This window comes from Emydura macquarii, unplaced genomic scaffold (genome assembly GCF_026122565.2).
Source record: "Emydura macquarii macquarii isolate MOO-44397 ecotype Brisbane River unplaced genomic scaffold, CSIRO-AGI_Emac_v2 contig_1386, whole genome shotgun sequence".
Lineage (NCBI taxonomy): Eukaryota > Metazoa > Chordata > Testudines > Chelidae > Emydura > Emydura macquarii.
The window spans coordinates 1890178-1904576 of record NW_027131523.1 but is presented as its reverse complement, the minus strand read 5'-3'; the positions used below and the strand labels follow the sequence as shown (position 1 = coordinate 1904576).

At 61.7% G+C, this 14399-nt stretch overlaps 1 protein-coding gene across 1 annotated transcript in view; it reads left to right on the top strand.

The window, feature by feature from the left end:
• The window catches only part of IQSEC2 (IQ motif and Sec7 domain ArfGEF 2), a 41319-nt gene that overhangs the window by 15052 nt on the left and 11868 nt on the right, over positions 1-14399 (top strand). The gene's annotated exons all lie outside the window — the stretch shown is intronic.

Genomic DNA, 14399 nt, shown 5'->3' with positions numbered 1-14399 from the left:
GGGAAGGGCAGTGGGGTGTAGTGGTTAGAGCAGGGGGGTGGAGCTGGGATCCAGGACTCCTGGGTTCTCTCCTGGCTCTGGGAAGGGCAGTGGGGTGTAGTGGTTAGAGCAAGGGGGAGGGGCTGGGAGCCAGGACTCCTGGGTTCTCTCCTGGCTCTGGGAAGGGCAGTGGGGTGTAGTGGTTAGAGCAGGGGGGTGGAGCTGGTATCCAGGACTCCTGGGTTCTCTCCCTGGCTCTGGGAAGGGCAGTGGGGTGTAGTGGTTAGAGCAAGGGGGAGGGGCTGGGAGCCAGGACTCCTGGGTTCTCTCCTGGCTCTAGGAAGGGCAGTGGGGTGTAGTGGTTAGAGCAGGGGGGTGGAGCTGGGATCCAGGACTCCTGGGTTCTCTCCCTGGCTCTGGGAGGGGCAGTGGGGTGTAGTGGGCAGGGCAGGGCAGGGCCCCTCCCCTCTCGCACCCGGAAGGAGGCACCTCTCCAGCCCTCACAGGGTTAACCCCCCCCCTTTTCCTCCCCGCCCCCTTTGGCTGCCCCACGGCGCTGCTGTTTCCGATCAGCTGATGGCAGCCTGGTGGTGACACCCCTTCTCCTGGGGCGCTGGGGGCGTCTGTCCCGCCCGGACCCACAGCCCGGACCCCTCCCTCGGGGGTGTCTCTGCGCCGGGGGGCAGCCCCCCACCGCCGCCCGGGGGCTGGGGCGGGCGCGGGGACGCGAGGAGTGGCCCGGGAGGCGGCGATGGACTCTGCCCCACGGAGCGCGTGAGTGCAGGCGGCGGCTGAGCTGGCCAAGAGGGGCTGGCGTTCGGGGGGTCACGGGGGGGCTGGTGTCTGGGGGGCTCCGCGTGGGGGGCTGGACGGGGGGGGCGTCTCCCCCGGCAGTCAGGGACGGGCGCCGTGGGGCGGGGAGATGCAACCTTACGTCTTTGGTGCCATGAATTAGGGACGTGACTCAGTTTCCCCCGCGGGCCCTAATTTCTCTCCTACCCCCCCACAAATCTCCCCCCCCCCAACCGGGAACCGGTTCCTGTAGCTTCACCGGCGAACATTTCCTTCAACCTTGGGATGAGTGTTTTTAGAAAGAGGAAATAAATGTAAACGTAATATATTTGCTTCCGTCCCGGCTCTGGGAGGGGAGTGGTGTCTAGTGGTTAGAGCGGGGGGGATCTGGGAGCCAGGACTCCTGGGTTCTCTGCCCGGCTCTGGGAGGGCAGTGGGGTCTAGAGGTTAGAGCGGGGGGGATCTGGGAGCCAGGACTCCTGGGTTCTCTGCCCGGCTCTGGGAGGGGAGTGGGGTCTAGTGGTTAGAGCGGGGGATCTGGGAGCCAGGACTCCTGGGTTCTCTGCCTGGCTCTGGGAGGGGAGTGGGGGCTAGTGGTTAGAGGGGGGGCGGCGGGGGAGGACGGAGTCTCTTGGGTGCAGCATTGGTGGCTGTTTGCCGGCCCAGGCTGGGGCCGTGCTGGCGGGGTGCGGGGCCGTCTCTGCCTCTCGGTGCTCGGCTGTGCGTTCGGGTTTTGGGGGGGCGGCAGCAGCGGGGGCAGGCATTGGAGCCGAGCGAGGGCGGGGGGAGCTGGCTCTTGCCAGGAGCTCCCCTGCCGCCGTGCGACCAGCTGTTCTGGATTCCCACCCGGCTGCCCCGCTGGGTCGCAGGGGATCCTGTTCTCTTCTGCCCCCGGCCTTCCCCCTTCTCGACCCACCCAGCTCCCGGTACCGCCAGGCCCCCTGCGTCCTTCCCATCCGGGAACCGCTCTAGATCCCAAAGGATCCCCCCCCCCCCAATCCCCTCTCCTGTCCCAGCTGTGCAGCCTTCGTCTCTGTCTCCCCGGTCCGTGCCCTCGGCCCTCTCGCGCTGGGCCCCTCGTTGCCCCAGTGGGAAGCGAAGCCGGCCCCGGTGCTGTCCACCTGGCCATCCTGTCCCTCTCCGTGCACCCGTGGCCCTGCGTGGGCCTCTCTCCCCATGGCGCCGTGGCCCGGCGTGGCTGTCTGTACGTGGCTCCGTGGCCCGGCGTGGCTCTGCGCCATTCTCTCTCTCTCTCTCTCTCCGCCCGCGGCTACAGGGTTCGTCCCACGCGGCCCCGCCGGGCTCTCTCCGTGGCCTGTCCCGTGGCCCTCGGCCAGCCTGTCTCTCTCCGTGGCCCCGTGTCTCTCTCTGCCGTGGCGTCCCGTGGGCCCCGCGCTGTCTGTCTCTCTCCGTGGCTGGCTGTGCTGCTCTCAGTGTCCGGCTCTGGGCTGGGGGGCTCGGCTCCCCCCCCCGGTCGCTGGGCTGGGCTGTCTGTCTGCTCAGTGCTGTCCTGCTCCTTCCTGACTTGGTGTTTTTTCTTCTCTTCCTCCCTTTTGTCTGTCACTCGCTCTGTCCATCTGGCCGCCCCCCCCCCATCTGTCTCACTGCCTGTCCCCATGTACCCCGCTCCCCCGTCGATCTATCTGCGTACACCCCCTCTATCTCTGCGTCCCCTACACCCCCTTCGTCCACCCACCCACCCATCCACCCCTCTACACCCCCTACACCCCCTTCATCCATCCACCCGTCCCCCTACACCCCCTTCATCCATCCATCCACCCGTCCCCCTACACCCCCTCCATCCATCCACCCATCCCCCTACACCCCCTTCATCCATCCATACCCCTACACCCCCTATCTCTCTGTCCCCCTACACCCCCTCCATCCACCCACCCGTCCCCCTACACCCCCTCCATCTCTCTCTCCCTCTCCCCTCTTTCACACCCTCTGCCCCCCACCCATGCACACCTCCCCCCCCTCCATCACCCCCCCCCCCTCTCTCCCTCTGTTCCCCCCCCCCCCTCCATCCAGCCCCCCTGCGTCTCTCCCTGTCGCTGTCTCTCTGCCGCACTCTATAGGTCCTCCGCATCTCCCACTCTGCACCAGTACTGCTGTGCTGCTCACTCGGGTCTCCACGCGCAGCTAGCTCCCCCCGCCCGGCAGGCAGAGTGCAGGTAAGCCAGCCAGCCCCTCACCTCCACTCAGCCCCCCCCTCTGCCCCCCGCCACAAACCCAGCGTCTGCCAGGAGGCCTGGGCTCCCTCCCCGATGCAAGGAGAGGAGTGGGGTCTAGTGGTTAGAGCAGGAGGGGCTGGGAGCCAGGACTCCTGGGTTCTCTCCCCAGCTCTGGGAGGGGAGTGGGGTCTAGTGGTTAGAGCAGGAGGGACTGGGAGCCAGGACTCCTGGGTTCTATCCCGGCTCTGGGAGGGCAGTGGGGTCTAGTGGTTAGAGCAGGGGGCTGGGAGCCAGGACTCCTGGGTTCTCTCCCCAGCTCTGGGAGGGGAGTGGGGTCTAGTGGTTAGAGCAGGAGGGGCTGGGAGCCAGGACTCCTGGGTTCTCTCCCCAGCTCTGGGAGGGCAGTGGGGTCTAGTGGTTAGAGCAGGAGGGGCTGGGAGCCAGGACTCCTGGGTTCTCTCCCCAGCTCTGGGAAGGGCGTGGGGTCTAGTGGTGAGAGCAGGAGGGGCTGGGAGCCAGGACTCCTGGGTTCTCTCCCCAGCTCTGGGAGGGGAGTGGGGTCTAGTGGTTAGAGCAGGAGGGGCTGGGAGCCAGGACTCCTGGGTTCTCTCCCCAGCTCTGGGAGGGGAGTGGGGTCTAGTGGTTAGAGCAGGAGGGGCTGGGAGCCAGGACTCCTGGGTTCTCTCCCCAGCTCTGGGAGGGGAGTGGGGTCCCAGCTCTGGGTTCTCTCCCCAGCTCTGGGAGGGGAGTGGGGTCTAGTGGTTAGAGCAGGAGGGGCTGGGAGCCAGGACTCCTGGGTTCTCTCCCCAGCTCTGGGAGGGCAGTGGGGTCTGGTGTCTAGTTTCTCTCTCCCCTTCCATGTCTCCCCCCTCCAGGCAGCTCTCACACTCCTGCCATCCTGCTCTCCCACGCCCCTCCCCTGGGGAAGGGGAGGGGTGCAGTGCCTCCTCCCCAGGCGGGGGCGTCCTGTGTCGTGAGCGCTTTGGGTCTAACCTGTCTGTCTGTCCCTGTCTCTCTGTCTCCCCCCTCACCCCCCCGCCAGGGATGACTTGGAGGGCGAGGACGTCCACCAGTTCTGCTGCCCCGCCTCGGAGTGCAGCAGCCCGTCCTCTAGGTAACCTGGAGGGGGCGCCGCTGAGACCTCTGCGCCTTGCTTTTCGGCATCCCCCGCGGCTTCCCCACCCCAGCCGGGGTAAGGAGAACTAGGGGCCATTCCAGAGATGCAACCGCCCCCCACATCCCACCCAGTTAGAGCCGGCCAACTGCCCCCCACTAGCCCCCAGCGCTGGGTCTGAGCTTTCCTCTGCGGCTCTGACGTCGGTTTGCCCTTTAACCCCCCATGGAACCGTCCGTTTGGTGGCGGGGCCTTTCCCCGGGTCACGTTAACCATTAAACCTCCGGCGTCGGGCCTGACCCGATGCCTCCCGTCCTTGAAGGTTCCCGTGAGCAGGGAGAGCGTGTTCAGGGCTGGCGAGTCGGCCGATTGGCTGGTCAAAGAGAGTCAATTACCTGGTCAACGGACTGGTCCGACAGTGTCACGTGGTCAGTCCAATTAAATCATGGCCATTGGGCGATCAAGTGACCGGTCCAGCAAGTCAACTGGTCGGTCAATTGGTTGGTCAGACAACATCCGTGGATCAGGCAGTGGCCTGTCCGGTCCAAGACCGTCAGCTGGTTGGACGACTGGCTGCCTGTTACATGCCCACGGTCAAATATTCCAGCCAGGCTGGGCTGCCTGCATCGCGCTGGCCTTCTGTCGGGTTTTGGAGCTTCCTTTGCATTTTTTCGGAGTTGAAATAACTCGTCCGCGGAACTCGTGTTTGTGGAATTAGGCCAAAGCATCTAAAGACAGGAAACCTCAGCGCGTCTCGCTGCGCTTCTCGTGAGGACACGCGTCAAACCCTGACCCTTCCTGACGTTGTCTGAGTGGCCGGTTGACTCGGGTTGGTCGAATGCCTAAACCTCGTTTTCTTTGACCTTTCACCCCGGCGTCGGGTTCGACCTTTAACCTCGTGCTGCTCGGCCGTGATTGGCTGTAGCAAGGGGTTGACCTTTCGGTCTCCAGGGCTTGATCTGATCTCATGACCCCTTTGAGTTTTTTGCTTGACCTTTGCCCCACGTCGAATTTGACCTTTAACCTCTTGCTGCCTTGACTCGTGTGTTAGCCCCAAGAGCTTTGTTTGACCTTTGGCCCCTTGTAGAATTGACCTTTGACCTTTCATGCAGCTCCGTGACCTTTAGCCCCGAGTTTTCTTTGACCTTTAACCCCATGACCTTCGCTTGGCCGTTTGACCCTGGCATTTAACATCCTGCAATGTGGTCGTGACCTACCAGCCCCACGCTGAGACCCGTCTGCAACCTCTGATGTGACTCGCCTGGTTTGCCCGTCAGCCCCAGGGTTTGGGTTTGACCTCTGACCTTCCATCGCTTCGGGGGGCGCTTTGGCCCCGTACGTTTTGCTAGCGCCTTATCACTCCACACGGGGGCAGAAGCTCTGACCTTCCACGGCTGCGAGATGGCCTGTGACGCCGACCTGCGACCCCGGTTGGGGTTTGACCTTTGACCTCAGGTGGCTGTGCGATGACCGGCGACCCCATGAGACTTGTCGGTTGACTCTTTACCCCCTTCCCGTTTCGCGCCCGTTGGCCTGTGGCATCTTGTAACTTGCGTTTGACCCGCCCCTGGCGTGTTTCCGCCGGTGGGCCCCCAGCGATTCGAGACTGACCTTTGACCTCTCCGACGTTGACCCTCAGCCCCGTCCACCTGCCTTTCAAACCCTGCAACGCTCGGGTCTCCGGCTCGGGTTTGACCTTCAGCCTCCTCCTCTGCTTGGTTTGACCTGGAGCCTTCCTCTGTGCTGGGCTCTGACCCCGATGCCAGGATCGGATCTTGAACCTCTCGCTACATTAATGACTCGGGATCTGCCCCTGCCCCCACTGCAGTCAGGGAGTGACTCCGGATTGACCTCGGAGCGCTGAGATTCTGGGATGACTCCAGACTGACTGCAGGGGGCTGAGATCAGGATCTGGTCCTGCCCCCATTGCAGTCAAGAGTGACTCCGGATCGACGCCGGGGAGCTGAGATTCAGGAGTGACTCTGGATTGACCCCAAGGGCTGAGACCAGAATCAGTGGCTGCTTTCGAACCCCTTGCGTCTCTGGAACGGACTCCAGTGCCTTCCGCCCCCGTACCCCCGCCAGCCTCCCTTCCCCTCTCACAGTTTACACGTTTTTCTATGCAGAAGCATAAGCCTTAATTCCCAGCGCGCCCCCGGCTTCGTCCCCTGCAGGAGGACAGCGACGGAGTTGCAGAAATCAGCCTGCCCCTGCCCCAAAACTCGGGACAATCCCCCTGTGCTTCTAGGGGGCTCCCGGCCCCCCATCCTTCGCCATGATTATGTCCTGAAACAAAGGAACCTTTGAAATCAGCGACGCTTAAGCCTGCCGCACTGGATCTGTTTTGTGGATCACCCTCCCGTCTAAGCCTCCTCTTCTGTTTCTTCCCTGCCCGGCGTGTTGGGACTGCAGGTTCGGGGGGGGGGTGTGTGTGTGTGTGGAGGGGACAGGAATTCTGGATCCCGGACCCGCCCCCCCGAACCCAGCTCTTCAGGGACTTGGAACGTGCCCTGCCGTGGCGGAGCTGGGAGATGCTGTGCTGGTCCCAGTTGGTGTCTGGGCCTTTCTCACGCGCTGTGTGCACAGATCCGTGTGAAGCAGGCATCTCTGGCATCCATCCGCCAGGCAGCGTGGATGGGCCGTGCAACATGGAGGGGCGTTTGCCCCGGGGGGGTGTGCAAGAGGCATGTGGCAGTTGTGCACAAGCCTGCGTGCCATTTGCACGGCTCCATCGTGCGATCAATGTGCAAAAGATCTTCATGCTAATTGCCGCCACAGTGGGTGAGTCGAACAAGTGTGATTTGCACGTAGCTGATGACCAAAATGCAGGGGGGGAGGGAGGATTGTCACAGATCTCCCAAGCAGTGGGCGTGTAAAATGAGTGTGTCTTGGTCTAATCCGCTGCTTAGCCAGTGTGCTAAAGTGTGCAAAACGGGTTGATTCGTGCTAATCTGCCAGTGCAGCGGAGATGCAAAATGGGGGTAACTTGCACCGATTTCCCCTGTGGTGGGTGTGCAAAACAAGTGTGTGTTGCACGGATTCACCATGCAATGGACAAAACGAGTGGGATTCATGCCGCATTTTCATGTGGTGGTTGTTCAAAACGAATGTAATTTGCACTAATTTGCTGGGTGATTGATGTGCAAAGATGGGGAGTGGCGGGTGTGATTTGTACGCATCTGCCACGTGTAGTGCAAAATTGCACCAGAGTCCCGTGTGGGCGGACGGGCGTGCAAGGTGGCTGTGAGCTGCACTAATCTGGCGTGTCCCCGGTGTGTTAAAGGAACGTGGCTAGCCCTGATTACTAACGGGGTAGCCGTGCAGCCACAGTGCCAGATTGGGGCAGCAGAGCAGGATTTGCACGGATTTCCCGCACGGTGGGCGTGCAAAAGGATTGTGCCTTGCCCCGATGCCCCACCGTGGCTGGCGTGTCACGGTGTGTTCGCACTGTGGTTTCTCCAACCCGGGCACAGATAAATTGGGGGGAAGGCAGAGGGGAATGCACAGAGATCTGGCCATGGGTGCCCCCCTCTCCGCGCCCCCTCCTCTCCATCTGCCCCATAACCCGTGCCCCCCTGTAAATATAACCCCAGGGGTCTTTCTAACGGCTGCTCTATGTACTGTACTAAAGGATGCCAGCTTCGTCTGACAGAACCACATGGAATAAAATGTTCATGCAACCTGTCACGGACTCTGTGCCCCTCTGCGCCATGCTCCCCCAATCCCCACCCGTGCCGGCCCTGGGGGTAACCCCCGTGCTCCCCAGCTCAGCTGGCGAAGGGCCGCTTGGGGAATGGCTGGGCGACCTGCAGCAGGGGGTGCTCTCCCCTGGCAATCCTGGCTGGGCACCGTGGGGCGCCGTGGGGCAGGGAGTGGGGTGGGTGGGCTGGGCAGCGGGTGCTGTTTAGGATGAGATCTTAATCAGACTTCATTTCACGGTAATTAAAGCTCCCCTGTCTTTCCTACAAGAGTCAGCGTCCGGGCCGAAGTGATCTCATTTGGCTTCTCTGAATCCAGCCGCCCTGGCCCAGAGGTGGCTGCGTCTCAGTGCTGGGCGAGCCCTCCCCGCGTGGCGTTCTATGTGGCTGTTCTCCAGCCGCCCCGCCCCAGAGGTGGCTGCATCTCAGCGCGGGGCGAGCCCTCCCCACACGGCGTTCTGTGCCGCTGTTCCCCAGCCGCCCCGCCCCAGGGACTGGCCGTGGTTGAGCAATGGAGGAGGCCAGCCCAACGGGTTAGACCAGGCCTGGGGTGAAATATGCCCTGCTGGGGGGTGGGATGGGAAGACAAGCAGGAAGTGCAGTACTGGGTGTGACCACCAGGTGGCAGCACCAGCCCAGCTCAGCTCAAGCAGCTTGGCCTTTTCACACACTCAACCCCGCCCCGCCCCCCCCGAGCTCACACTTCCCATTTGCACGGCTCTTTCACGCCGCCACACAAGCATGCCCCCAGCCCCCTGTGCCGTCCCCCGCCCCCCCCGTGCTCGACCTCCTGGGCCCCCCCTTTTGTCTCCCAGGGCGACCCACTTCCCACAGCCTGGATATTCAAAGCACCCTGCTGTTGCTAGGCAACCCCACTCCCCGTCGCTTGGCAACAGGCAGGATGGAAAGGGGGGTGTGGGGGAGAGAGACAGACCCCTTCTCCTGCCTTGCTGGTGGGGGCGTGGGATCTGTGCACCGCCACCTCCCCCCCCCCGTGGAATCATGTGCACAAGGAGACACCCATGCGCGTGCAATCACCCCCCCATGGTGTGCAATTGAGCAAGGGGCACGATCCCCCCACTCGTGTGCAAATCCCCCCTTCCACACTGCCGCAAGCGAGCCAATGTGCAGGCTCGCACACACACGGCCTGAGGCCTTGGCATTTTCACATGCCCCCCCATTTCCACCTCGTGCACACCCACGCCCAGGTGTGCCAAGCCAGGGATATTTGCACCCTGTCTTTGCACTTTTAGCACACCTGCTCACAAGCCTGCATGCCCGGGGGTATTTGCAGACGCATGTGCATTAATTTTTTTGCACACCCAATCGCAAGCATGCACAGCCAGTGAGTGGTATTTGCACACTTCCTCTGCACTTGCACCTTTTGCACACCCAATCGCAAGCATTCACAGCCAATGGTATCTGCACCTCTGCGTTCAGACTTGCCGCACGCCTGAACATCCTCGCCCGGCACCCAGGTGTTCTCACGCTGGCATTGGCACGCCCACTCACAAGTGTATTTCCTGGGCTGGCTGGCCCAGGGCTCTGATCTTGGGAGCGGGGCGGAGGGGCCATGCACACTGCTCGCCTCTTGCTCCCCCCACCGGCCAAAGGGGAGGGCGGTGAGCTGAGGGGGCCCCAGGTGCACTGGGAGAGGTGGGGTGGCTGGGGGGTGGCTTTGCGGTTCCCCCCTCCCCGAAGCACCAAGGCAGGGGGGTGGGAGGTGCAGGAGCAGAGGATTCTGGGAGAGGAGTGGGAGCAAAGGATTCTGGGACACTGGCATGAGTGCAGAGATGTCTGGGAGTGGCGTGCGTGCACACACGCGCGCGCACACACACACACACACACACACTCATGCACCCCCCCCATTGTTCTTACCCTGTGGGTTCTGATCCCCGGGCAGTCCCAGCCGCCCCTCCCCCCGTTGTGTCAGGCGCTGCACGTACTAAAGGTGGGGGGAGGGAACTTGCAGGGGGGCTGCGGGTTGGGAGTGGGGTCTAGTGGTTAGCGTGGGGGGAGGGGCTTGGAGCCAGGACTCCTGGGTTCTATCCCCAGCCCTGAACCCCCCCCCCCCCGCCCGCACAGCCGGTGAGCATCCGCCCCCCCATTCCCCTCCATGCAGCTGCTATTTCGGAGCCATTGCCATGGTGACGGCCGGGCACGTGTCACCGGGACTCCCGCAGGCTGTGCTATTTAGGGGCTGGGGGGGCCGAGGGGGGGCAGGCGAGGAGCCCTGCATCACAGGCGCTGTGCTGCTGCGGGGCAGGGTTGGGACCCAGGGGTCGTCTACGAAGTAGTTCCTGGCTGGGGTCCGGGCGAGGTGTAGGCCGGTCCTGGCCCCCCCACTGCAGTAGGGGGACCCTTCCCCTTGGGCAGGGTGACGAGGGGGATTCCCTCCCACTGCCCCCCAAGTCCCTGTCACTCCTCCACCCGCCGCCTTTGCGTCACCATGGCGATGGTACCCAGCCCTCCCTCCTCCGGGATCCATAGCAACCCAGCATCCCCCCTTTGCCCATCCCCATAGCAACCCTGGCCTGCTGGCTCATCAATAACGTGCTAGCTGTGTAGTTGTTGTCGGTTGTGTAGGGGGGGGGGTGAGGGCAGAGATGGGGTGGTGACACCAGATTGACCTTGGATGTGTTGACTTGTGTGTGTGTGTGAGTACGTGTGTGCATGTTTGTATGTGTGTGTGAGTGTGGGAATGTCTCTGTGCATGTGAGTACATGTTTGTGTGTTAGTATACGTGTGTGTGTGTGTGTGTGTGTGTGTGTGAGTACGTGTGTGCATGTTTGTATGTGTGTGTGAGTGTGGGAATGTCTCTGTGCATGTGAGTACATGTTTGTGTGTTAGTATAAGTGTGTGTGTGTGTGTGTGTGTGTGTGTGTGTGCATGTGTATACGTGTGTGTGTGCGTAATGGGAAAGTCTCTGTGTGTATGCGCGTGCTTGTGTGTACGTGTGTGTGTGTGTGTGTGTGTGTGAGTATGTATGCATGTTTGTGTGTGTGTGAGTGTGCATGTCTGTGTGGATGTATACATGTGTGTGACTACGTTACGTGTGTGAGACCATGTGTGTGAGTGTGTGTGTACGTGTTTGTGTGTGTGTGTTTGTGTAGATGTTTGTGTTTACATGTGCTTGGGTTTGTATGTGTCTGAATGTGTTTATGTGCGTGTTTGTGTATGTGTGTGTACACAGACACCTTCACATATGTGCATGCATTTTTGTGTGTCTGTGTGTGTATGTGATTGTGTTTCTGTGTCCACATGTGCGTGTCTATATGTGTGTATACATGTGTGTCCGTATCCACAAGTGCATGTCTGTGTGTATACACGTGTGTGTGTGTCTTTGTATCCATGTGTGCATGTCTGTATGTGTGTGTATATGGGAGTGTATCTGTGTATATATGTGCGTCTGTGTGTATACATGTGTATATGTGAGTGTGTGTCTGTGTCCATGAGTGCGTCTGTGTTCAGACGTGTGTGTCTGTGTGTGTATGTGATTGTGTGTGTGTCCACGCATGTGTGTGTATGTGATTGTGTGTGTGTCCATGTATGCGTGTCTGTGTGTATATATGTATGTCTGTGTACACGTGTGTGTCTGTGTGTATGCATGTGTATATGTGAGTGTGTGTGTGTCCACGCATGTGTGTCTATATGTGTGTATACGTGTGTCTACGTACAAGCTTGTGTCTGTGTGAGGGTGTGTGCGCACATACCTGTGGGAGGCTGTCAGCGTGTGTGAATGTGTCAATGTGTGTGTGGTGTCCTAGAGTTCAAGGCCAGGTGGGACCAGGCCAATCTGGTCTGACCAACACCCCCCAACTAACACAACAGCCGCAAGGAGGCCCCCGGCCCGCAGCCCCCTGGAGACTCAGAGCCGGGGAACTGGTTAAATGGACACACACATGCAGCCCCTTCCCTGCCCCACGTGTGGGGATCAGCCGGACCTGAGGGTGTGAGCCACCCCCCCCCCCAGCCCAGGAGCTGTTTGTGTGTCTACCAGTGTGTTTGTGTAGCCATGCTTGGGAGCGTGTGTGTGTGTAGTCATGTGTTTGTGCATCCGTGTGTGTTTGTGTATACAGTCGTGTGAGTGTGAATGTGTGTATGTACAGGCGTGTGCAATCCTGTGTTTGCGTGTATGCAGACGTGGATGTGTGGTTGTGTATGCATCTGTGTGTACGTTTTTGTGTGCACCTTTGGGCGTGTGTGTGTATAAATGTGTATTTCTGTTTACATCTGTGTTTGTGTCTACAGCCTTGTGAGTGTGAATGTGTGATATGGTGTGTGTGTATACATGGTTGTGAGTGAATGTGTGATATGGTGTGTGTGTGTGTATGCTTGCTTGTCAATGTGAGTGAGTGTGCTAATTTGTGTTTGAGTGGTTGTGAGTTGGGGTGTGTGTGTGTGTTTGTGCATACATGGTTGTGAGTGTGAATGTGTGTGTTTGTGGATACACGACTGTGTGAATGTGTGAGTTGGTCTGTGTGTGTATACATGGCTGAGTGTGTGAATGAGTGTCTGTGTGTTTGTGCAATGCTGAGTGTGAACGTGGGTTGCTGTGTGTGTGTTTGTGCAGACACAGCTGTGAGTGTGAACCGTGTGTTGCGGGTACCTGGTTGTGTGCAGCGCTCGGGGTGTGTCACTGTCTCCAAGGGTCTGTAGCCCCCCCGTCCCGTCCCGTCCCGGGTCCAGGGTTATTCCCCCCCCCCCGTTCTGCTGGCTATGGCGGGGGGGGGGGGGGGGGGCGGCGAATTACCCGAGGCCCTCACACAAGAAACAGGCGCAGGGAACCCAGGCGTCCGGCTCCCAGCCCCTCCCCCCCCAGCCCCGCTGCCCGCCCAGAGCCGGGGGGAGAACCCAGGAGTCCCGGCGCCCAGCCCCGCCCGTAGGGGGGGATTCCCCGGCTGGGGGCTGCAGGGGCTGGGGGCGGCCCCGCATCCCGGCTCCTCCCCCGGCTTCAGCCGGGCAGCAGCCGGGGACAGAGGCGCCGCGCAGCTCCGCGACCCGGGGCCGCCGCTGAGAGCCGGGGACCCCCCCGGACCCCGCGCCCCGGACCCGCTCGGCCCGGCCCGGCCCGGCCATGTGGTGCCTGCGCTGCGCGCCCGACCGGCGCCGCCGGCAGCTCCGGGGCGAGCTGCTGCATTGGTGAGTGAGCCCCCCAGATCCCCCCCATCTGTCCCCGGCCCCCCCGGCTGCCCCCGGCTGCCCCCCCAAGTGCCCCCGGCCCCCCAAGTGCCCCCAGGCCCCCCCGCTGCCCCCCAACTGGCCCAGACTCCCCCCGGACCCCCCATCTATCCCCGACCCACCTGGCTGCCCCCAACTGCCCCCCCCAGCTGTCCCCCAACTGCCCCTGGCTGCGTCCTGACTGACCCCCAGACTCCCAACTACCCCAGCTGCCCCCAACTGCCCCATGGGCCCGACTGCCACCACTGCCCATCTGCTCCTAGCCCCCCCCAGGCCCCCCCGGCCATGTGGTGTCTGCCCTGCACGTCAGACCAGCGCCGCGGGAAGGTCCAGGACAAGCTGCTGTGTTGGTGAGTGAGCCTGACTGGCCCCCCGACTGACCCCCCGACTGACCCCAGATCCCCCCAGCCTCCCTGCCTGCCCCTGAGGCTCCCTGCCCCCCAGACCCCTCATCTGCCCCCTGGACCCGTGACTATCCCCCTACTGCCCCCAAGCTCCCCATCTGCCTCCCAAGCCCCTTGTCTGCCCCTGGGACCCCCATTTTCTCCTGCCCCCCCCAAGTCCCCTAACTGCCCCTTTCTCTCCCCCAGGCCCGTCTGTCACCAAGGGGATGAGCCCTGCTCTGTGTGTGGGGGGGGAGGGGTTCCTCTCAGTAGGTTCCAGCGCTCCCTGTTCTCCCCCACCCCCTGCGCTATGGGGCAGCCCTCTGGACTGTAAGCCAGGCCTCCTAGAAACACAGTCAGGCCCTGGGCGCATCACACGACCCCCTCCCACAGTGCTGTACGTGGATGGCTCGCCCGGCGCTGAGATGCAGCCAGCTCTGGGGCAGGGCAGCTGGGGAACAACTGCATATAACACTGCCCAGGGCTGGCACTGGGCAACAGAGCATGGGATTCTGGAGCATGAGGCACTTGGGCTGCCCAGGTTCTAGCTCAGGGCGTGAGCCTGATGTTCTAGAACGAGCAGTGGGCCAAGCGCTCTGGGCTGTGAATCTAAATCACTCGGCGCTCTAGAGCGAACAAGAGAGCGCTTTGCCGTCGTTCTAGATGGGGACAGGCTCTTGCTGGTTTGGAGTGGGCGACACAACAGGCTGGCTGGGTTCTGGACCAGGCCAGGCTATCAGTGGCCTAGAGCGGGCAACACAGGCTGCTGTTTGGACTCTAGACCAGGGCAGGCGACGGGTGTTCTAGAGTCAGGTGTGGTTCTAGATTGGCTGGGTGTTAGATCATTGCTATTGATGCTCTAGAGCTGTCAGCGCGTGGTGTTACCTGAGTTCTAGATCAGGACAGGCGATGGATGCTCTAGAGCTGTCCATGCGTGGTGCTGCCTGCGTTCTAGATCAGGACATGCTATCGATGCTCTAGGTGTGTTCGTGAACGGTCCTGCCTTGATTCTAAGCAGGTCATGCTATCGATGCTCTAGATTTGTTCGTGCACGGTGCTGCCCGGGTTCTAGATCACG